Here is a 23,858-nt window from a genome sequence, read left to right on the forward strand (position 1 = left end):
TAGTTTTAAAAAATAGGTTATTGCGGCCACTAGCAAACCACGAAAAAAGAACTGCACTGACTAAAAGCAAACAAATAAACAAGACAACAAGGAAATAAATAAGCAGCAAACTTACACTAGGATATCACGGCTATTACACATATTACATCCACTGGGCATCAAAGTTCGCCACTAGTGCAAATAAACGCGCTGACAAAAGAATATACAAAACTGAGAGCACTTCAGAAGGCATTAGGCCTGGCCAGGTTGGGCCCCCCAAACAGCCGAACAAGCTGATTAGACCTCAGTTGTGTCAACAATAGATGCATCACTTGTAGCTTTATGGCATGATGGTGCGCAAGGTAGTCCTCTGACATCTTCATTACATCTTTGACTTCAAGTCGGAGCTGAGCTGAAGCAAGCCTTTCCGCTTTAAGTTGAGACTGAATAAGTCGAACTGATTGAGGCAACGACTGCACAGAGGTTGTCTCACACCTGCTGGTGAGTAGCTTCAACACACTGCCTTCATCAAGACAGGACCTTGGGGTCATCTCGCTGTCCTCAAGATGGTTTGGCTCACTATCTTCCCTAAAGTTCTGCCTGGTATAAGAGATATGACTCTGAAAGAGAAACAAGGAGACACGTAACAGGTTTCACAATTATATAAGCAAATAAATGGATATGTTCTGCATAAGGAACATGTTTTTACAACTACAATTTGAAACTGGTAGTTGTTGCAAACATCCAATCAGATGTAAACAGCAAAGCAAACAGCAGTGGAGGAAATGATGCCTATCCAAATCTATACTAGAACAAAGTTTGAAGGCTTGAGAAGGATGAACTTACATTACATGTTAACATGGGCTGGACAAAGACCTTCTCCATCTTGATGGAAGGATAATTCAATAAATTCCCCACAGAAAATTCTTTATAAGCATTGCCATTATTCTACATTTTGCAAAGAGTAAATATAGATCAAATAATATTGGAAGAAACAGAGGATAATGAAGCTCAGGTGCAGACTGATGATACATAATCAAATAGCAATTAATTAAGGACATCATTACAAGGCAAAAGGGAGAGAGGTACTGACAAGAGCAATGCAGAGCCCAGTATTGTTGTGATATCGTATGATCCTTTGAGCAAGGAGATTCCTCTGAAATTAGTTTTCATACAAGAGAGAAGGTACGTCACATGCAGAAATTTAGGAGTTCAAATTTTGAATTGATATCATAGACAATACCTGATGCTGGGCTCTCAGCAGTTCTAATAGGGGTTTGGCCACTGGAGTAGGGGTAAATGTGCTACAGTTGGGCCTATGTTTTCTATGGCTGCTGATCTGTCTGATTTAACAGGTATCACTACCTTTTCCAAATACCTAGTTTGTACTCCTTGAGGATCTGCACTCACTCTCTTCCTTTTGGACATCTATTACGAAAGAACAATATTTGACTTAAAAAACATAGTATGACGACACATGGAATAGGTACAAAAAATGGATAGGTATGGCATATACTTATATATGATGCTTAAACTAAGCAGATGGTGTAACAAAGTAAAAGTAATGCAAGAGGTCAGATGCAAAATATGTGCGACCAATACAACCTTGCCAAGTTAGAGCAAGCACCTTGATGGGTGAATAAGATAGGCCATCCTCCACCATGCCAAGTTTGTTAGCCAGTGGATTGTTTCACAATATTCCCCTCGTGCGCCCATTCTCATATTCATTTTGATAATGTTCAATATCTGACATGCATGAAAACATAAAAACAAGTGAGATTATCTTTGTAATGCAGAAGTGATTCTAATCCAATATTGCCTCCCCGTAAACCCCTTTGTGCTATCTCTGCAATTCTTTTAAGAGATGCCATGCATGCTGTAATTTGGTGTGTGCATTAATATAATGTGGCCTACTACTCAAAATATGAGAGCTCCAGAAGTGATGACACTTCACAGATGACAGCTTCAACATATAGTAAAGAAGAACAAGTTGACCTGACCTGACAGGTTCAAAATATACAAAGGGAGAACAACTCGACCTGACTAGTCAACCGCAAGAGAAGAGGATCATCTTAAAGAAGAGCAGAAGAGCAAGCAGATTGAAGATATTACAAGTCTTTCAATACAATGTCGGTTGGCCAACCATGATGAACCCGAGCGCACAGAGAAATACTATTTTTTCCGATCTCTCCATATGTGGCTCACATGCATTTCGAAACTAAAGTAGGAACATTTAGATGACCAATTAAAGATCTCTTAGTTTTACTAATATCAGTATGATATCAGATATGCATTTGTACAACTAAGCTTGTTTAGCTCGATGGGTGGAGCAGTGCTATTACGACACGAACCACATAGGCTGATCATGGTCATCATAAAATGGGGAAACCATAAGCATGAGTACAGTATTGACCGTGGCAGTGGGATGGCAGATCTGAAGCTGCAAACCGTGCAAAGGGTAGTTAGCAACTGATGTTTGCTTTGAAATAACAACTAAGATTTGGTATGGACAAGAAAGTACAGTCAACAAGTGACAAAGAAATGCAATTCTGCTGTCTCTCTATATGTCACGACATGCATTTGGAAACTCAAGTGGGACCTTTAGCTAACCAATTAAATGTGCCTATTAACTAATATCGGTATCGTATCACAATCATATTTAAACAACTAAGCTTTTGAATTTTGGGTGTTGTGTTGTTTATCTTGAAGGGTGGAGTAATGCTAGTACAACAAAAAGCACCTACGCAGATCATAGTAGAGTTGATAAAAGGGGCAAAGCCTAAGCATCAAGAGAAAAATCAGGAAAGTGGAACTAGCTGGACCAGTGGGTGGCGCACATGCTTTTCGAAACGAATATAGGAACATTAGGTGACCAATTGAATCTTCTCTGTTTTAGCGATATGAGCATCATATCAGATTCGTATTTCAACACGTAAGCTTTGGGTTGAGGTCTTGAGGAGCAGTGCTAGCACGACACGAAGCACCTACGATGATGGTAGTGAATATAAAGGGGGGAAACCATAATCTTTACGAGTATAGTGCCTGTGCCATGGCGGATCTGAAGGTGCAAACCGGACAAAGCTACTTTTCAACCAATGTTTGCTTTCAATTAGCCACTACGATTTGGTACGGACAAGAAAAGTACAGTAAAAAAATTACAATCTATTTTCCGGGTGAGATCAATAACTTAAGCACATATGGAAGAGTACCACCTCTCTTGCGACTCTTTGTAGGCCTCTGCTGATACGTTGAGGGTGCTGCGGGTGCGATGGCTGTCAGCAGCGGGGAAGAAAACTTTAGATGGCAGATGGCCAGGTCCGGGGGATAAATCTTGTTGCCGCGGATGAGGCGTTCGTAGGAGCGGCAACGGCAAGGTGTTCGACGGCGCCGATGAAGCGAGAGGACGCGATGAAAGGATCCTGGTCCAGCGCCACGGATGAGAGACCTCCATCTCTTGCAGTGGACGACGGGGTAGGGGTAGCGGCTCCGGCAAGGTGGAGGATGGGGTGGTGGACGGAGGAGGCTGGCCGCAGTGGGGAGGTTGTCGTGGCGCCGACGGTGTATGAATGGGGAAATGGAGGGGAGGGTGGATCTCAAACTTTGGGACGCACTTTTCTGAAATGTGGGAAAGTTACGAACTTATCCCTTATTTAAAATGTCGGACATCACGTCGGTTGGGGATAGGACGGTAATCTCACATCTCCCAAATATTTGCCGGTAACTATTTCGGGCGAGGAGAGGGTGTTTTGCCGCCCACGGTTGGTGCCCACGGTGTATGAACGGGACTGACAGGTAGGGTTTTTATGTCACGTTTGAGGGAAGTTACACATCTGCCCCTATTTAAAATATTAGCCTACATTGATTTCGGACAAGGAGAGTTTGTTTTGCCGTCCACCGTGTATGAATGGGGAAATGGAGGGAGAGACACATGTCTTTCGGACGAGCTTGAATCAAATGTGTTTTGCCGCCCATGTTTGGCGCCTACCGTGTCTGAATGGGCTCAGAGGCCATCGTGTCACGTCTAATTGAAGTTACTAGTCTATCCCTATCGACAGCAGTGTAAATCCGGTCGATAAGGATGTCAAGTGTCAGGGGTAACTAGTAATTTCCATCTCGCAAACACTTGCTTCGTGCATCCCACAAATTATAGTGGGTGTTTAGCTGCTTCGTTCAATACTTGGGAGAATTAGCATTCACGTTTGCCCTGGGCCCTGGCAAACTAAATTCAAATCCAATTTGTATTCGATTATGAATATCCACAAATAATTCTATGTTTTGTTATTTGTTTCTTCAAAACCACAACAAAGATTTATTTCACCTTTATATATGATTATGATTTAGAAATGCCGTGATCTTCGAATTCAGTAGGTTGGATACACTTTGAGTCAAATAGTTATTTCATCCAATACATATGCTCACACAAAAAACAGTTCACCTTATTTCAATCATACAAGTACTGAGGATTACCTCTCCTAAAAAATTCGGATCATTACTACACATGGACAACATAGGGGGTCTTACAACATAATCCATTTAGAGACATGACACAACATGCAAGTACAATAATCTAATGACAATTTCAACTGGTATCTAAAGAAGAACCGGGATTACCCTGGGCTTCAGATAGCAGAAACAGCAGGACCTCCTCCTTCTTCAAATGCAACATTCTTACTTCCTCCAATTCTTGGGTTGCTTGCATAATTTCTGTGGGGACCCCGACCCATAAGTCGTGATCACCGAATGCACGTGTACAGTGATCCCAAAGATTGTTGGAAATATGCCCTAGAGGCAATAATAAAAGGATTATTATTATATTTCCTTGTTCATGATAATTGTCTTTTATTCATGCTATAATTGTATTATCCGTAAATCGTAATACACGTGTGAATACATAGACCACAATACGTCTCTAGTAAGCCTCTAGTTGACTAGCTCGTTGGTCAATAGATAGTCATGGTTTCCTGACTATGGACATTAGATGTCGTTGACAAAGGGATCACATCATTAGGAGAATGATGTGATGGACAAGACCCAATCCTAAGCATAGCACAAGATTGTGTAGTTCATTTTGCTAGAGCTTTTCCAATGTCAAGTATCTCTTCCTTAGACCATGAGATCGTGTAACTCCCGGATACCGTAGGAGTGCTTTGGTTGTACCAAATGTCACAATGTAACTGGGTGACTATAAAGGTGCACTACAGGTATCTCCGAAAGTGTCTGTTGGGTTGACACGAATCGAGACTGGGATTTGTCACTCCATATAACGGAGAGGTATCACTGGGCCCACTCGGTAGTGCATCATCATAATGAGCTCAAAGTGACCAAGTGTCTGGTCACAGGATCATGCATTACGGTACGAGTAAAGTGACTTGCCCGTAAAGAGATTGAACGAGGTATTGGGATACCGACAATCGAATCTCGGGCAAGTAACATACCGTCTGACAAAGGGAATAGTATACGAGGTTGCTTGAATCCTCGACATCATGGTTCATCTGATGAGATCATCGAGGAGTATGTGGGAGCCAACATGGGTATCCAGATCCCGCTGTTGGTTATTGACCGGAGAGCCGTCTCGGTCATGTCTCCATGTCTCCCGAACCCGTAGGGTCTACACACTTAAGGTTCGGTGACGCTAGGGTTGTATGAATATGAGTATGCAGCAAACCGAATGTTGTTCGGAGTCCCGGATGAGATATTCATCGTCACGAGGAGTTCCGGAATGGTCCGGAGGTAAAGAATTATATATAGGAAGTGCTGTTTCGGCCATCAGGAAAGTTTTGGGGTCACCCGGTATTGTACCGGGACCACCGGAAGGGTCCCGGGGGTCCACCGGGTGGGCCCACCTATCCCGGAGGGCCCCGTGGGCTGAAGTGGGAGGGGAACCAGCCCCTAGTGGGCTGGTGCACCCCCCCTGCCCCCCCTGCAGCTAGGGTTGGAAACCCTAGGTGGGGCGCGCCCCACTAGCCTTGGGGGGCACTCCACCCCCCTGGCCGCCGCCCCCTTGGGAGATTGGATCTCCCAGGGCCGGCGCCCCCCTGGGGGCCTATATAAAGGATGGCAAAGGGGAGGGCAGCCACACCCTGTGTCTTGGCACCTCCCTTCCCCTGCTACACCTCGTCCTCCTCCCGCAGCAGCTTGGCGAAGCCCTGCCGGAGTTCTGCTGCATCCACCACCACGCCGTTGTGCTGCTGGATCATCACCAACCTCTCCTTCCCCCTTGCTGGATCAAGAAGGAGGAGACGTCATCCGATCCGTACGTGTGTTGAACGCGGAGGTGCTGTCCGTTCAGCACTTGGTCATCGGTGATTTGGATCACAGCGAGTACGACTCCATCATCACCGTTCTCTTGAACGCTTCCGCACGCGATCTACATGTGGTATGTAGATGAAATCTATCTCCCATGACTTGTTGCTTAGATGAACTCATAGATGGATCTTGGTGAAACCGTAGGAAAAATTTTAATTTTCTGCAACATTCCCCAATAGTGGCATCATGAGCTAGGTCTATGCGTAGTTCTCTATTGCACGAGTAGAACACAATTTTGTTGTGTGCGTAGATCTTGTCAACTTGCTTGCCGCTACTAGTATTTTCTTGCTTCAGCGGTATTGTGGGATGAAGCGGCCCAGACCGACCTTACATGTACACTTACATGAGACAGGTTCCACCGACTGACATGCACTAGTTGCATAAGGTGTCTAGCGGGTGTCTGTCTCTCCCACTTTACTTGGAGCGGATTCAATGAAAAGGGTCCTCATGAAGGGTAAATAGAAGTTGACAAAATCACGTTGTGGTTATTCGTAGGTAAGAAAACGTTCTTGCTAGAACCCAATTGCAGCTACGTAAAAGATGCAACAACAATTAGAGGACATCTAACTTGTTTTTGCAGCAATTGTCATGTGATGTGATATGGCTAGAAGTTGTGATGAATGATGAATGATATATTGTGATGTATGAGATCATGTTCTTGTAATAGGAATCACGACTTGCATGTCGATGAGTATGACAACCGGCAGGAGCCATATGAGTTGTCTTAATTATTGTATGACCTGCGTGTCAATGATTTAACACCATGTAATTACTTTACTTTATTGCTAAGCCGTTAGCTATAGTAGTAGAAGTAATAGTTGGCGAGAAACTTCATGGAGGCACGATGATGGAGATCATGATGATGGAGATCATGGTGTCATGCCGGTGACGAAGATTATCATGGAGCCCCGAAGATGGAGATCGAAGGAGCTATATGATATTGGCCATATCATGTCACTACTTTATATAATTGCATGTGATGTTTATTATGTTTTATGCATCTTGTTTACTTAGAACGGCGGTAGTAAATAAGATGATCCCTTATAATAATTTCAAGAAAGTGTCCCCCCTAACCGTGCACCGTTGCTAAAGTTCGTCGTTTCGAAGCACCACGTGATGATCGGGTGTGATAGATCCTTACGTTCACATACAACGCGTGTAAGACAGTTTTACACATGCAGAAACACTTAGGGTTAACTTGACGAGCCTAGCATGTACAGACATGGCCTCGGAACACAAGAGACCAAAAGGTCGAACATGAGTTGTATGGAAGATACGATCAACATGGAGATGTTCACCGATGATGACTAGTCCGTCTCACGTGATGATTGGACACGGCCTAGTCGACTCGGATCGTGTAACACTTAGATGACTAGGGGGATGTCAATCCGAGTGGGAGTTCATTAAATAATTTGATCAGATGAACTTAATTATCATGAACTTAGTCTAAAGTCTTCGCAAAATATGTCTTGTAGATCAAATGGCCAACGCTCATGTCAACATGAACTTCAACGCGTTCCTAGAGAAAACCAAGCTAAAAGATGATGGTAGCAACTATTCGGACTGGGTCCGGAACCTGAGGATCATCCTCATAGCAGCCAAGAAAGATTATGTCCTAGATGCACCGCTAGGTGAAGCACCCATCCCAAAGAACCAAGACGTTATGAACACTTGGCAGTCACGTGCTGATGATTACTCCCTCGTTCAGTGCGGCATCCTTTACAGCTTAGAACCGGGGCTCCAAAAGCGTTTTGAGTGACACGGAGCATATGAGATGTTTGAGGAGCTGAAAATGGTTTTTCAAGCTCATGCCCGGGTCGAGAGATATGAAGTCTCTGACAAGTTCTATAGTTGTAAGATGGAGGAAAACAGTTCTGTCAGTGAGCACATACTCAAAATGTCTGGGTTGCACAACCGCCTGTCCCAGCTGGAGATCAACCTCCCGGACGAGGCGGTCATTGACAGAATCCTTCAGTCGCTCCCACCGAGCTACAAGAGCTTTGTGTTGAACTACAATATGCAGGGGATGGTGAAGACCATTCCTGAAGTATTTTCAATGCTGAAGTCAGCAGAGGTTGAAATCAAGAAAGAACATCAAGTGTTGATGGTCAATAAGACCACTAAGTTCAAGAAGGGCAAGGGTAAGAAGAACTTCAAGAAGGACGGCAAAGATGTTGCCGCGCCCGGTAAGCCAGTTGCCGGGAAGAATTCAAAGAATAGACTCAAGCTTGAGACTGAGTGCTTTTATTGCAAAGGGAAGGGTCACTGGAAGCGGAACTGCCCCAAATACTTAGCGGACAAGAAGGCCAACAACACTAAAGGTATATTTGATATACATGTAATTGATGTGTACGTTACCAGTACTCGTAGTAACTCTTGGGTATTTGATACCGGTGCCGTTGCTCACATTTGTAACTCACAGCAGGAGCTGCAGAATAAGCAGAGACTGGCGAAGGACGAGGTGACGATGCGAGTCGAGAATGGTTCCAAGGTCGATGTGATCGCCGTCGGCACGCTACCTCTACATTTACCTACGGGATTAATTTTAAACCTCAATAATTGTTATTTAGTGCCAAGTTTGAGCATGAACATTGTATCTGGATCTCGTTTGATGCGAGATGGCTACTCATTTAAATCCGAGAATAATGGTTGATCTATTTATATGAGAGATATGTTTTATGGTCATGCCCTGATGGTCAATGGTTTATTCTTAATGAATCTCGAACATAATGTTACACATATTCATAGTGTGAATACCAAAAGATGTAAAGTTGATAACGATAGTCCCACATACTTGTGGCACTGCCGCCTTGGTCACATTGGTGTCAAGTGCATGAAGAAGCTCCATGCTGATGGACTTTTAGAGTCTCTCGATTATGAATCATTTGACACATGCGAACCATGCCTCATGGGCAAAATGACCAAGACTCCATTCTCCGGAACAATGGAGCGAGCAACCAACTTATTGGAAATCATACATACCGATGTGTGCGGTCCAATGAGCGTTGAGGCTCGCGGAGGATATCATTATGTTCTCACTCTCACTGATGACTTGAGTAGATATGGGTATGTCTACTTGATGAAACATAAGTCTGAGACCTTTGAAAAGTTCAAGGAATTTCAGAATGAAGTAGAGAACCAACGTGACCGAAAGATAAAATTCTTATGATAGGATCGTGGAGGAGAATATTTAAGTCACGAATTTGGTACACACTTAAGGAAATGTGGAATCGTTTCACAACTCACGCCGCCTGGAACACCTCAGCGTAACGGTGTGTCCGAACGTCGTAATCGCACTCTATTGGATATGGTGCGATCTATTATGTCTCTTACCGATTTACCGCTATCATTTGGGGATATGCTCTAGAGACAGCTACATTCACTTTAAATAGGGCACCGTCTAAATCCGTTCAGACGACACCGTATGAATTATGGTTTGGTAAGAAACCTAAGCTATCGTTTCTAAAAGTTTGGGGATGCGATGCTTATGTCAAGAAACTTCAACCTGAAAAGCTCGAACCCAAGTCGGAAAAATGCGTCTTCATAGGATACCCTAAGGAAACCATTGGGTATACCTTCTACCTTAGATCCGAAGGCAAGATCTTTGTTGCCAAGAACGGATCCTTTCTGGAAAAAGAGTTTCTCTTGAAAGGAGTAAGTGGGAGGAAAGTAGAACTCGATGAAGTACTACCTCTTGAACCGGAAAGTAGTGCAGCTCAGGAAAATGTTCCTGTGGTGCCTACACCGACTGGAGAGGAAATTAGTGATGATGATCAAGGTACTTCGGATCAAGTTGCTACTGAACTTCGTAGGTCCACAAGGACACGTTCCACACCAGAGTGGTATGGCAACCCTGTCCTGGAAATCATGTTGTTAGACAACGGTGAACCTTCGAACTATGAAGAAGCGATGGCGGGCCCAGATTCCAACAAATGGCTTGAAGCCATACAATCTGAGATAGAATCCATGTATGAAAACAAAGTATGGACTTTGACAGACTTGCCCGATGATCGGCGAGCGATAGAAAACAAATGGATCTTTAAGAAGAAAACGGACGCGGATGGTAATGTCACCATCTATAAAGCTCGACTTGTCGCTAAGGGTTATCGGCAAGTTCAAGGGGTTGACTACGATGAGACTTTCTCTCCCGTAGTGAAGCTGAAGTCCGTCCGAATCATGTTAGCAATTGCCGCATACTATGATTATGAGATATGGCAGATGGACGTCAAAACGGCATTCCTTAACGGCTATCTTAAGGAAGAGTTGTATATGATGCAGCCGGAAGGTTTTGTCGATCCTAAGAATGCTAACAAAGTATGCAAGCTCCAGCGATCCATTTATGGGCTGGTGCAAGCATCTCGGAGTTGGAACATTCGCTTTGATGAGATGATCAAAGCGTTTGGGTTTATGCAGACTTATGGAGAAGCCTGCGTTTACAAGAAAGTGAGTGGGAGCTCTGTAGCATTTCTCATATTATATGTAGATGACATACTTTTGATGGGAAATGATATAGAATTCTTGGACAGCATTATGGCCTACTTGAATAAGTGTTTTTCAATGAAGGAGCTGCTTACATATTAGGCATCAAAATCTATAGGGATAAATCGAGACGGCTCATAGGTCTTTCACAAAGCACATACCTTGATAAGATTTTGAAGAAGTTCAAAATGGATCAGTCCAAGAAAGGGTTCTTGCCTGTATTGCAAGGTGTGAGATTGAGCTCGGCTCAATGCCCGACCACGGCAAAAGATAAAGAAGAGATGAGCGTCATCCCCTATGCCTCAGCCATAGGATCTATTATGTATGTCATGCTGTGTACCAGACCTGATGTAAACCTTGCCATAAGTTTGGTAGGAAGGTACCAAAGTAATCCCGGCAAGGAACACTGGACAACAGTCAAGAATATCCTGAAGTACCTGAAAAGGACAAAGGACATGTTTCTCGTTTATGGAGGTGAGGAAGAGCTCGTCGTAAAGGGTTACGTCGATGCTAGCTTCGACACAGATCTGGATGACTCTAAGTCACAAACCGGATACGTGTATATGTTGAATGTTGGGGCAGTAAGCTGGTGCAGCTGCAAGCAGAGCGTCGTGGCGGGATCTACATGTGAAGTGGAGTACATGGCAGCCTTGGAGGCAGCGCATGAAGCGATTTGGGTGAAGGAGTTCATCACCGACCTAGGAGTCATACCCAATGCGTCGGGGCCGATCAAACTCTTCTGTGACAACACTGGAGCTATTGCCCTTGCCAAGGAGCCCAGGTTTCACAAGAAGACCAGGCACATCAAGCGCCGTTTCAACTCCATCCGTGAAAATGTTCAAGATGGAGACATAGATATTTGCAAAGTACATACGGATCTGAATGTCGCAGATCCGTTGACTAAACCTCTTCCGCGAGCAAAACATGATCAACACCAGAACTCTATGGGTTTTCGATTCATCACAATGTAACTAGATTATTGACTCTAGTGCAAGTGGGAGACTGTTGGAAATATGCCCTAGAGGCAATCATAAAAGGATTATTATTATATTTCCTTGTTCATGATAATTGTCTTTTATTCATGCTATAATTGTATTATCCGGAAATCGTAATACATGTGTGAATACATAGACCACAATACGTCCCTAGTAAGCCTCTAGTTGACTAGCTCGTTGGTCAACAGATAGTCATGGTTTCATGACTATGGACATTAGATGTCATTGACAACGGGATCACATCATTAGGAGAATGATGTGATGGACAAGACCTAATCCTAAGCATAGCACAAGATCGTGTAGTTCGTTTTGCTAGAGCTTTTCCAATGTCAAGTATCTCTTCCTTAGACCATGAGATCGTGTAACTCCCGGATACCGTAGGAGTGCTTTGGATGTACCAAACGTCACAACATAACTAGGTGACTATAAAGGTGTACTACAGGTATCTCCGGAAGTGTGTGTTGGGTTGACATGAATCAAGACTGGGATTTGTCACTCCATATAACGGAGAGGTATCACTGGGCCCACTCGGTAGTGCATCATCATAATGAGCTCAAAGTGACCAAGTGTTTGGTCACGGGATCATGCATTATGGTATGAGTAAAGTGACTTGCCGGTAACGAGATTGAATGAGGTATTGGGATACCGACGATCGAATCTCGGGCAAGTAACATAACGTCTGACAAAGGGAATAGTATACGGGGTTGCTTGAATCCTCGACATCATGGTTCATCCGATGAGATCATCGAGGAGTATGTGGGAGCCAACATGGGTATCCAGATCCCGCTGTTGGTTATTGACCGGAGAGCCGTCTCGGTCATGTCTGCATGTCTCCCGAACCCGTAGGGTCTACACACTTAAGGTTCGGTGACGCTAGGGTTGTATGAATATGAGTATGCAGCAAACCAAATGTTGTTCGGAGTCCCAGATGAGATCCCGGATGTCACGAGGAGTTTCGGAATGGTTCGGAGGTAAAGAATTATATATATGAAGTGCTATTTCGGCCATCGGGAAAGTTTCGGGGTCACCCGGTATTGTACCGGGACCACTGGAAGGGTCCCGCGGGTCCACCAGGTGGGGCCACCTATCCCGGAGGGCCCCGTGGGCTGAAGTGGGAGGGGAACCAGCCCCTAGTGGGCTGGTGCACCCCTCCTGGGCCCCCCTGCGCCTAGGGTTGGAAACCGTAGGTGGGGGCGCGCCCCACTAGCCTTGGGGGGCACTCCACCCCCCTGGCCACCGCCCCCTTGGGAGATTGGATCTCCCAGGCCCGGCGCCCCCCTTGGGGGCCTATATAAAGGAGGGCAAAGGGGAGGGCAGCCGCACCCTGTGTCTTGGCGCCTCCCTTCCCCTGCTACACCTCGTCCTTCTCCCGCAGCAGCTTGGCGAAGCCCTGCCGGAGTTCTGCTGCATCCACCACCACGCCATTGTGCTGCTGGATCATCATCAATCTCTCCTTCCCCCTTGCTGGATCAAGAAGGAGCAGACGTCATCCGCTCCGTACGTGTGCTGAACGCGGAGGTGCTGTCCGTTCAGCACTTGGTCATCGGTGATTTGGATCACGGCGAGTACGACTCCATCATCACCATTCTCTTGAATGCTTCCGCACGCGATCTACAAGTGGTATGTAGATGCAATCTCTCTCCCATGGCTTGTTTCTTAGATAAACTCATAGATGGATCTTGGTGAAACCGTAGGAAATTTTTTAATTTTCTGCAACGTTCCCCAACAAAGATCAATGCTCACTGAACATACAGAAGCTGAATAACAAGAGTCTTACATCCATACATACTGTCTTACACAAATTATGACCATTATGGTCAAGTCTTACATTTATAAAGCCTTAAGGGCTGAACATCAAATGAAACATAAGAAGCGGAACTCTTCGTCGATAAGTAGAACCCATGCCATCTGCCTTAACCCTACATGCATTCTGACTGGGAAATGTCCTAGTTCGCATGTTCGTCTCCAAAGAACTCTTCTTCGAACTCCGGTTCTTCCATGCCTGGCCAATTAAATAACCAGTGGCAAGCCAATGAGTAATTTGAATGTACTCGCAAGCAACCCATGTTTTGGTCCAAGATGTAACAATACATGATATAGGTAATTTTTTGCGGAAAGCTAGTTTTGAGTGCAATGACATGTTCAACAACTTGTAATGCATGCATCAGGAGAATTCAGGTAATCATGAGGACAGGTTACATATATCAACATAAATAGAGAGGGCATCAACCCAACTCAATCATGTCAAGTCCCTTGACTTGACCCAAGTAGTTCTCCCCAATTATCCAAACACACACTGGTTTGTGAAGCTCTAGACGTAGTTTAAGCAGCACCGCCCAACTGTCCTTGACTGTGGACACAACTATTCGAATAGTTTTACAATCTGCAGAGGTTGCACACTTTACCCACAAGATCCGGGTAACTTCCGTGTCATCCACGACCCACGATACCTCAAGTACCCAGGGTAAGCACCCGATCACTATCTTTCCCTAGACGACACTAACAAGGAGTCCACTTATTGTTCCGTATCCTCACGATGTACATCATATGAGACTCCCTCGAGATCGTAACATCCGAGAGGGGACACAACGGTGTGTCCGGTGCCCCATAAAAATGTTCTTGGCCGCCCTACCTGGCACGACCCGTCCCGAGAGAGAGCACCAACTCTCCCCCGTCACTAGTAATGCGGGCTCCAAGCTAGTATCGACCTAGGTAATCAATAATGCCCTTTCCCATACAAGGGTAGAGTGGTTGCGCATGTAAGGTTAGGACAGTCGACAAATCTTAAATCTAATCCGTTTTCGAAAACAACACACACTTGCCTCGGTACACCACTTCGTCATCAAGTGGTTACCCATCTCATCATCTCCCTCGGGCATAAGTGGCACCCGACGGGGTTTTTGAAAAGTCTTTTGAAAATACTTTGTCTCCTTCACCATGCATATACCCGTCCCTTTTTGCGTAGCATCTACTTTAGCATCCTATCTACTCCCACCGGCATAACCCTCATAAGAAGGTAGGGTCATGCACAATGCAAGTATCAACGAGGAGGTAACGGTGGCAAACCATCCCATGTGGTCATCACAGTATCATGTCTCCGATGCAAGCAAAAAAATGCTATATGACATGCATAAAAAGGGTTTCATAGACATGGTCAAAGGGCTACTTGCCTGGCTCAACAAAGTCTTCTGGGTCTTCAAAGTCGTCTGGTCCAACTCCTTCGTCAGCAACGCAATCTATCGTCGCAAAATAATAACAAGAAAAATAAGGCAATAATAAAATTGAAAAACCAAAGTGCTCAGAAAAATGTCAACTCATTTTTGTTAAATACTAGGGTGAAAACTAAGAAGGGGAAAATTCCTAATTTTGGATTTGGAGTAGCAGAATAGGAGAAATGGATTTTCAGAGGGGTTTAAATATATTCAAATTTGAATTTGAATATGAACAGTACATAAAAGTTGGTTGGTCATGAATGAAAGTGATACCATTAAATAGGTGGGATTTGTAAAAGAATTTAGGAACTGGAATTATTTCATTTGGATTATTATTTAATCCTGTGGAATTTTTACAAGTGTGACAGAAAAGAAAAAGGGGAAGGGGCACTGTGCCTGCTGGGCCAGAACAGCCGGAGGGCAGCAGCCCAGCCAGCGAGGCGGCCCAACGCGCTGGTGCATGCGCGCGCTGGTGCACGCGCGCGCGCTAGGTTTAAACCTGACGGGCGGGGCCCAAGCATCAGAGAGAGAGAGAGGGGCGATGGAGGGGAGAGGCTGACAGGCGGGGCCCGCCTATCATCCCTAACCCTGCGAGAGAGGGTCGGCGAGCTCACCGGCGACGATGCGGGGCACGGCAAGGTCGAGCGAAGGCACGGCTGGACTCAGCGTTGTGTCGCCGTTTGGGTGGAGGTGGTGGACGTCACCGGAGTTGCCTAGTTCGTCGGCAACGAGGAGGCACGGCGAAGGAGCTTCGGGAGGCGGTGGCTCTGATCGTTTCCGGCTGCAAAAGAGGCGGGGGAGAGAGGGGGAATGGTCAGTGAGCCGCGGCGGTTCCAGATCAAGGAAGAGGAGCGGCGGAGAGGGCTTGTACCATGAGATCGACGGTGACCCGAGGCGGCGGAGCTCGAGCTCGGGCTCGTTTGGAGAGGAGTGAGTGGTGTAGGGGGTGGTTAGGGGAGTGAGAGAGCGAGTGGTGAGGAGATTAGGGCTCGGGGAGGCCCTTAAATAGGTGAACGGCGGTCCACCGAGGACCCGTGCGCCGACGAGCCTGCTGCGGTTGGTACGGGTCACGGGGGCTCAAATGAGCGTGTCTGGGGCGTTTGTGGAGGTGGTCTACGACCAGGGGACAGAAGAGAGGGAGCAGGAGGGGCCAGAGGCGCCGCGCGTGTGAGCGCGCTCACTGGTGCGCTCGGGCGGCCGGCGCGCGTGCGAGCTGGGGTGAGAGGAGGGAGAAGGAGGAGGGGGGACCACGCTGTGGCGTGTTGCGGACGTCGAGGCGCATCGTCGGGCATGCTGGGGAGGCCCGAGGTGGCCGGAGGCGGTTGGAAGGGGGCGGCTACAGTGCGGGAGCGCACTTTAGCCCGCTCTAGAGCGCCCAAATGGCCGGCATGGCCATTTTCTATGCATGTGGTCACGACCAAAGGTGTCCGTTAGCTCTAGGGGGGGGGGTAAAGAAGTAGGAGATGGCCTTGGATGCCCTGAGTGGCCAGTAGGAGAGGAGAGAGGTAGAAGAAGAGGGAGAGAGGGGCTGTCCAGGGAGGTAAATGGGGGTTCTACCCATCCAATAATTGAGCTCTGGGTTTGCCTTTGTTACTGGAGGTGAAAGGGGACTAGGAGGGGTTGTGGTAAAAAGTGGAGCTCATGGAGAATAGTGTTAGTGGTCAAAATGGTGATTTTTGAAAAGTGGCAGAAGGTGTTTGATATGGTTTTGGGGTACTTGCACTAATTTACTTCTTGTGGCACTTGGCAGGGGTGTTTGTCATGACAAAATGACAGGGTAAAAGGAAGATGGGCTCATTTGGAAGAGTTTGCTAATGAAACTTTGGCAAACCCTAGAAATTAGCAGAAATGAACTTATGTAGATCTAGTTGAGCAAATCACTTCTCCTTGATGCACCACTTGGTGTAGTGGCCTCATTTGGTCATGTGAACATGCTCACAAAAGTTGGGGTCAAGGAGAGAAGGTTGGTAGTACAAAGTTGTTCAAATTTGATTCTGGTCAGACAGGGTTTTGGTGCATTTTGGTGAACCAAAATGACCTTGATTGACATGAGGCTTTGCAAGGTGATCACAATATTCATTTGTGACTTGCTGGATTTTTCCTTGGATTTTTGTGAAAATATTCCCTGTAGAAATATTTCAAATCCTTGAAATGGGCAGAAATGGTTTTGGGAGGTTTTGTCCAATATTTTGAACATGACCATGTGTTGAAACTCTTATATATGGGAAATATATGCCCACTGAGTTTCCCTGATTTTTGTCAAATATTTTTAAAACCATAAAATAATTTTCCCCTATTAAAGACCATTTCTAGCCTGAAGAAAAATCTTTTAAATAAAATACTTAAATACTTCTAAAATTATATTTTTATGGTTTATGGGAGTCCTACATCTAATAGGATTCAAATATACCTTTTGAAAGATTTTTCACACCCCAAATCAAGCACATGCAGTGTAATCCTCAATTCAGGGGTTTTTGGAAAACTAATTTTAGAAAATACTTTTTGGCCAAATTATTTTTGTAAGAAAATACGATATTGCTCTATACACATGGCATGATCATTGGGCATAAGCCTGGGGCAAGGAGATGAAGTATGGAAGGTGAAGTTGTGTTGACTTTAAAGAGCACTAGAAAAATCACAGAGAGGAAACCAACTCCAACATAAAAAGCCAAATAATGCAAAAGTTTTTGTTGGTCCAAATTATTATGCTTTATTAATGCAAATGAAATGCTACAAAATTCAGGGTGTGACAATTTCTGCCGCTAATGCCATAATTTCTAGCCTCAAGATAAAGATTACCTCATTCATGGCAGCCCCATTATCTCTTTCTGCCTCTAGTAGAGCCTCAAGAACTATAATATCTATGCTCAAACTGATCTCCGGTGGTGTTGCCTCTGAACTGATACCATCTGGTAACATGGATGGCGCACTGCTTCCACAAATAGATTCTGGGGTTGTATATTGTGTCCTAGTGTGAACGGCATCCTGAAAGGTTTCCGCGGACATAAGTAAGAGATAGTTATCCCATGATCCAGGCAGTAAGCTTACATGGTAAACGACATACGAATTATTGCCGAGCATGTCAAGCTATATTTAAATGGTTCGAAGCAGCATTAGTCGACAAGAAACTAAAATGGTAAGATGAAACTAGGGATGTAAGTGGCAAATAAACTACATCCGCCAGTCCCATCTAGTTAGTTTTTGCTAGCTCCCTAGTTCATTTTCCTCAAAAAACAAAAACTCTTTTGAACTATCATACCACTAGTGGACTTTAATCGGGATTAAACGGGACCCAATTGACATCCCTAGTTGAAAGGGAGTGTACCACCACTATATTTAAGTTGCCAAGGCATCTAAGCAGTTGAAATAATCTGAGAAAGCACTTAACAGTGTGGCCTCATATAAACTACGAAGACAGTCTTGTGATGAAGTTCAGAGGAAAAGTTAAGGACTCAAATGAACTAGGCATGCATTTCTTTACGATAGTACATCAGGCACTGTTGACATATTGGCCAACTCAGGTATAGCGTAACAACAAACAAGCATTCGAATCAAGCAATACAGTAAAGCAGACAACTGAACTATTTGCAATTCTGTAGGATTACATGTTGAGGGCACAAATCAGGAAAGCAGCCCACTCGGATTACATTTCACCTGTACTAAAACACACTGGCTTACCATATGTTGCTGTGAAGCCTCGCTGCTGTAACACCCCAAAAATTTAACCATGATTTATTAATTAAAATTCTGCCTGGATAAATTAAATTTTTATTTCTGGATTTATCTTTTGATTTCAGAACTACTCCTTTCTTTGATATTGTGGAGTTTTTACCTCAAGTGAAAACTTTCCAAAAATATTGTTGGACTTGTATACCCTCTCAAGAAACATTTCTTTTATCAGTGGGATTATTTATATGATTGTCTTCCATGAGCTCTATTCCTTTTAAAAATGATTTTTATAAGATTTAGGGTCCCATTTGCACTACAACCCTTTGAAATACTCTTTAAAAATCCCACCAAAATTTGGGGATGACATATGAGGTTCCTAAATCACTTTTATGCAAAAACCTCTCTTACTCATTTGGGGATTTTGAGCCCTACCTCAAGTTTTCAAATCTGGATCAGTTTGTGGTTTACTGCAACCTATTTAAATATTTCTTTAAAAATTGCATAAAAATTTGGAGATGTTAGTAGATGCATATAATTCAACTTCATGCAAAAACCCATGAATGTTCTTTAGAAAATTTGAGCAAATCATCCTCTTTTGCTCTCTGGCCCAGTTGGGTGTTTTCTACTGCAACCATATTTTAACTTGCCCTTTTACCCACGATTCCTTCTCCTACTTATAGACCACCCTACCAAACCCTTAAGTACAGGAGATTGGACCCATTGAAATATTTTTGGCCCATGAAATGATAGCCTTTATTTTCTGTCCAGATTTGGTTTTCTCAAAAACTTGCACTAACAAGTTTCTGGTCTTGCCAAACCAACCTTGCCACCATTACCTACATCTAAAGAGACTAGGATCTGGAGTTTTTGGCCACCCCAAGAGATGCCTAGATGCCCATGGCATTCTGTCGAACACATTGTGTGCATAGCCAGATTTGGCATAGTTTGCATTATGAACTTGATCCTCTGACCCAACAAACTTGTCCACTAAGCTCCTAGCTACCCCTAACCCAGACCTGTTAACTGCCACCCTCGCTCAAGCCCTCTAGCACACGATGGCATTGCGTCGAGCACCTGGTGTGCGTGCTCTGGGCACGCCCAGAGCGCACGTTTTGCATGCGCACGTGCAACCGAGCCGCCGCGTTCGCTCACCCCGCGCCCCTAGCCTTTGCTCGCCCGCAGAGCCAGGCCCGTCCTCATCCGCTCGCCAGAACCATCCAAGCCCCCCTGGCGCCCTACAGCGCCGCTGTCAGGTCGGCCATGGCAGCGAGCGGGCAGCCGCAACAACCTCTGCCATGGACGGTGCCACCCGAGCCACTCTAGCATGCCAGCTCGCCCCTGGAACAACCCGAGCTCATCCACTCGCCCTGCCAAACCCCACCAGCCATCGCCACGCACCCCTGGCTACAGAACGGCGGTTCGCCGTCGAGCTTATCCCCGGCCGCCGCGAAACCGACCTCGGCCGCCTATAAAAGGACCCCTGAGCTCCTCCAAACCCCCAGGCCACCTCGGACCATCACTCTAGAGTCACCATCGCCAGCCATCGACGGGGGAAGGCCTTCTCCCTCGTCTCCAGCCAATTCGGCCGCCGCCACCCTCTGGCCGCATTCGTCACAAGCAGAGCCCCCCCCGTCCATCCAGTGCCACCATCCCCTTCCCCTCGGTCTTGCAGAGCCTCCCCACCTCCCAGCCTCGACGGGGAGCCACCATAGCCCAAGCCCCCAAATCCTCCAGAAGCCACCTCCGCCGCGGAGCTCGCTGTCGGCGACTCCCTTTTCCCCCGCCAACCGTTCGACCACCGGGGGGGACCACCCTGGACCAGCGGATCCATCCCCGCCCTCAGAACCCCGCGAGGATCCACCGTTCGTCGACGGCGATCGCTGGAGCCCCGCCTCCGCTTGGGCAGAGGAGAAAGGAGGCGGGCGACTGGTCAAACCTGACCAGTGGGCCCAAGGGACCCACTGTTAGTGACCCACGTGCCGGTCCACGCTGGCATAAGTGGAAGCGTAAACGCAGAGTACGCTCCCCCCCCCCGAACCGTTTTTTCTTTTTCTGTTTCTTTTATTTATTTATTTAAAACCGAATTTTGACTAAACTTTGACTGGCTATATCTTTTTAAATATAAGTCCAAATGATTTGATTCTTTTTCTGTTGTTTCTGAAATTCTGTCTAGTTTAATTTCATGTTTATTTGAAAATTTTCCAGACAACATTTTTGTACTGTTTTGAAACTATGTGTTGAATTCAAATTTTCTTAAAATAGGATTATGGAGAGAGGAGAAAGCTTTCAAAAGTTTTGGAATGCACCCTGCCTCTCCACAATTTGAAGGCAAGCATTCTGAACCCTGGCATAATATTGTTGTGTGTTGTTTGATACGGTTAAAACACCACCTTAGCACGAAGAATTCGTTATTTTATGTGATGATATGATCATACTCATGAGTGCATAATGAATGTTCCTTGCTGTTGGAATTTGATATGCTTGTGATAGTAATCACCCTCGTATGCCTTTCATGCCTATCAGAAGGAATCCGGGAAAGCCTCTGTCTTGGGTAGACACGAGCTTGTCTCCAGTCTTCGTCGAGACGGTTGTGTCCAGTATGTCATAGTGAGGTATGAGGAGTGGTGATTCTGTCTGTTGGTTGAAACATATTTATTATGCTAATTATGCAGGGAATACTTAAACCTCTTGAGTCGGTCGTAGATCGAGTCTTGTTCCAGTAACCCCCATACTTGTTCCGTACTACCACTTGTCCCTGCCATAGGTAGGGTACGGTTTAGTAAGTTGCAACCCCTTTCTAGCACACACCATACAGAGAGGCCATGGTGGAAGATATCGGCTGCATCCGGTAGGCATGCCACCTGGTCCGGGGGCATGGGTGTTTCCGGTTGTAGCCGAGGGGGTAGCTCCCCTAGTTTGCATGCGTTATAAATTTTGTGATCCCATGCTAATCGAGGTTGTAGCCTCCCCACTTAGAGTTTTGCTTAACGAGTGTCGTGGGTGATCCCAGACATCGGTAAGTCAGGCTGGTGTGTGCGGTCAGGTGTGTTTTCAATTAAAAGACCGTAGACGGAATTAGTTACGATGGACTAACGGAATCCGTTACTCATGGGTAAAGAGTACACCCTCTGCAGAGATTACATCTATTCGAATAGCCGTGTCCATGGTTAAGGACTACAGTCTGGGATGTGTCAAGTGTCGGTCTTAATGTCGGTCTTCGGAGGATAAACTGCTAAACCAGAACATTTATTATGACCTGTGACATATGATGATTATGATTATTATTATTGTGGACTAACCATATACATTACTTGAATTATTGGGTATCCCTGGGACGGTTCTACCTCCTGGATATTCACTGTGATTATTCTTTTATAAGCCCTTTATGTGGTGTCGCTCAGACGCCCGACTGTGGCATGCTTGTTATTTATATTACTTATAAGCCCTTTACGTGGTGTCGCTCAGACGCCCGACTGTGGCATGCTTGTCATTTAAATAATTTTTAAGACCTTTATGTGGTGTCGCTCAGACGCCCGACTGTGGCATGCTTGTTATTTAATTATTTATAATCCCTTTATGTGGTGTCGCTCAGACGCCCGACTCAGGCATGCTTTAAAGTATTATCCTTCCGAGTCGTCGTTTCAGACACCCGATCGGTGCATTCTATTTCTACACCATTATTGCATATTCATGTTGTATAGGCATAACCTGCTTGCGTGCATCATGGATTTTATTTTGTGACTGACGTTGTGATCATGAAATATTTCAGAGCATGATTATCATTCGTTATATTATACCTGTGTCCATAATGTTTGCGAGTACATTCAAAAGTACTCACTCGCTTGTCCCTGGCTATTGTCTTGGCTAGATTTCTTGCACGGAGAGGAGCGTTGCGATGACAGCCCCGGAGCCTACGCAAAGATGATAGCAGCCTCGCGAAGATAGGAGTTATACTGGTCAGCTGTTCCTGTGGGAAATGGAGTCCCATAGACGCTGATGTACCACAAACCGCTTCCGCCATCAACCACTAGAAACCTTGTGTTGTACTCATAGGCCAAAACGGTCTTGTACTACATATTATGTATTTTGCTTGGAGTTTCTGTATCAAGTTGGTGTCTCATCAGCTAACAGTAATCCTGGGGCTGGTGAGCACAAGGGCCATTTTCTGGGAAATTAATATCCCAAAAATCCGGTCCTGACAGCTGCTGTTGCAATGTTCTTTGAAGATATCGTCACCATCCCGTGGTTGCAAATCTAGTTGTTGTAGTTTATTCTGCACCCTCTATTTAGGTAAAATTAATTTTAATCGCATGCTCTGGTCCGAATTGATCATCAATGGTACATTTAAACTAATGAAAGAAGAGTGTGTGCATACACGACAATATATCTGCTTCCCTCTATTTTTATGCTTGTTCGAGGTGTCAGCCCCAAAAGAACAAATATTTTGCTGATGGGGTTGGCATCTCCATAATTAATAGAAGCATCAAATTAGTCATGCAACTTGGGAAGATCAAGAACACACAAACAAGTAACGAACAGAGGCTCGGAGCAGTGATGTAATAGCTAGCATCAGAAAATGTAGGGTAAAACGAACAAAAAGCAGTGGAACCACATGCTAGTTTGCTGATGTGTAATTAAGCATAGAGAACATTAAGTAGTCTGATGGAACCAACAGGTGGCATCAGAACAACACCATTATCATAAATATAGCATTCAGGAAGTAAAATAGTAGGGAGTGATATCTAGGAAGTACAATAATACTTAGGAAAAAACTAAAGCATATTAACTATATGTGCACTGGTATGTAATTTAGCACATGTAACATGTTCACTGTCAGAAGTATGGCCCTACTGGTGCAAGTAGAATAACGCCTCTCATGAAAAACTGAATGATGCCCTGAAGAAATTCAAAGGTGCGGTGCTTATGCTAAGAAAGTGAACGTAGGCGCCGGCCGTTGGATAATAGTACCTGATTCTCGGCGGCGTATTGGTATCGTTGTCATACTTGATAGCTAAGGATTGTTGACGGTGCTCGTGTTGAGGTTGAGTTTGGGCCGGCTGTCGCCGTCGCTCAAGCAGCTCCGGTGCTACGGTTGCGGCGCCTGTCGACATACAAGAAAGCTCGTCTGTGGTAAGTGAACAGTTGCACAATAAAGAGAAAAGCCGAAGGAGTACAAATCGAAATAACCTGATGAGGTTGCGGCATCGATAAAGTAGGG

Source organism: Triticum aestivum, chromosome 3B (genome assembly GCF_018294505.1).
Source record: "Triticum aestivum cultivar Chinese Spring chromosome 3B, IWGSC CS RefSeq v2.1, whole genome shotgun sequence".
Lineage (NCBI taxonomy): Eukaryota > Viridiplantae > Streptophyta > Magnoliopsida > Poales > Poaceae > Triticum > Triticum aestivum.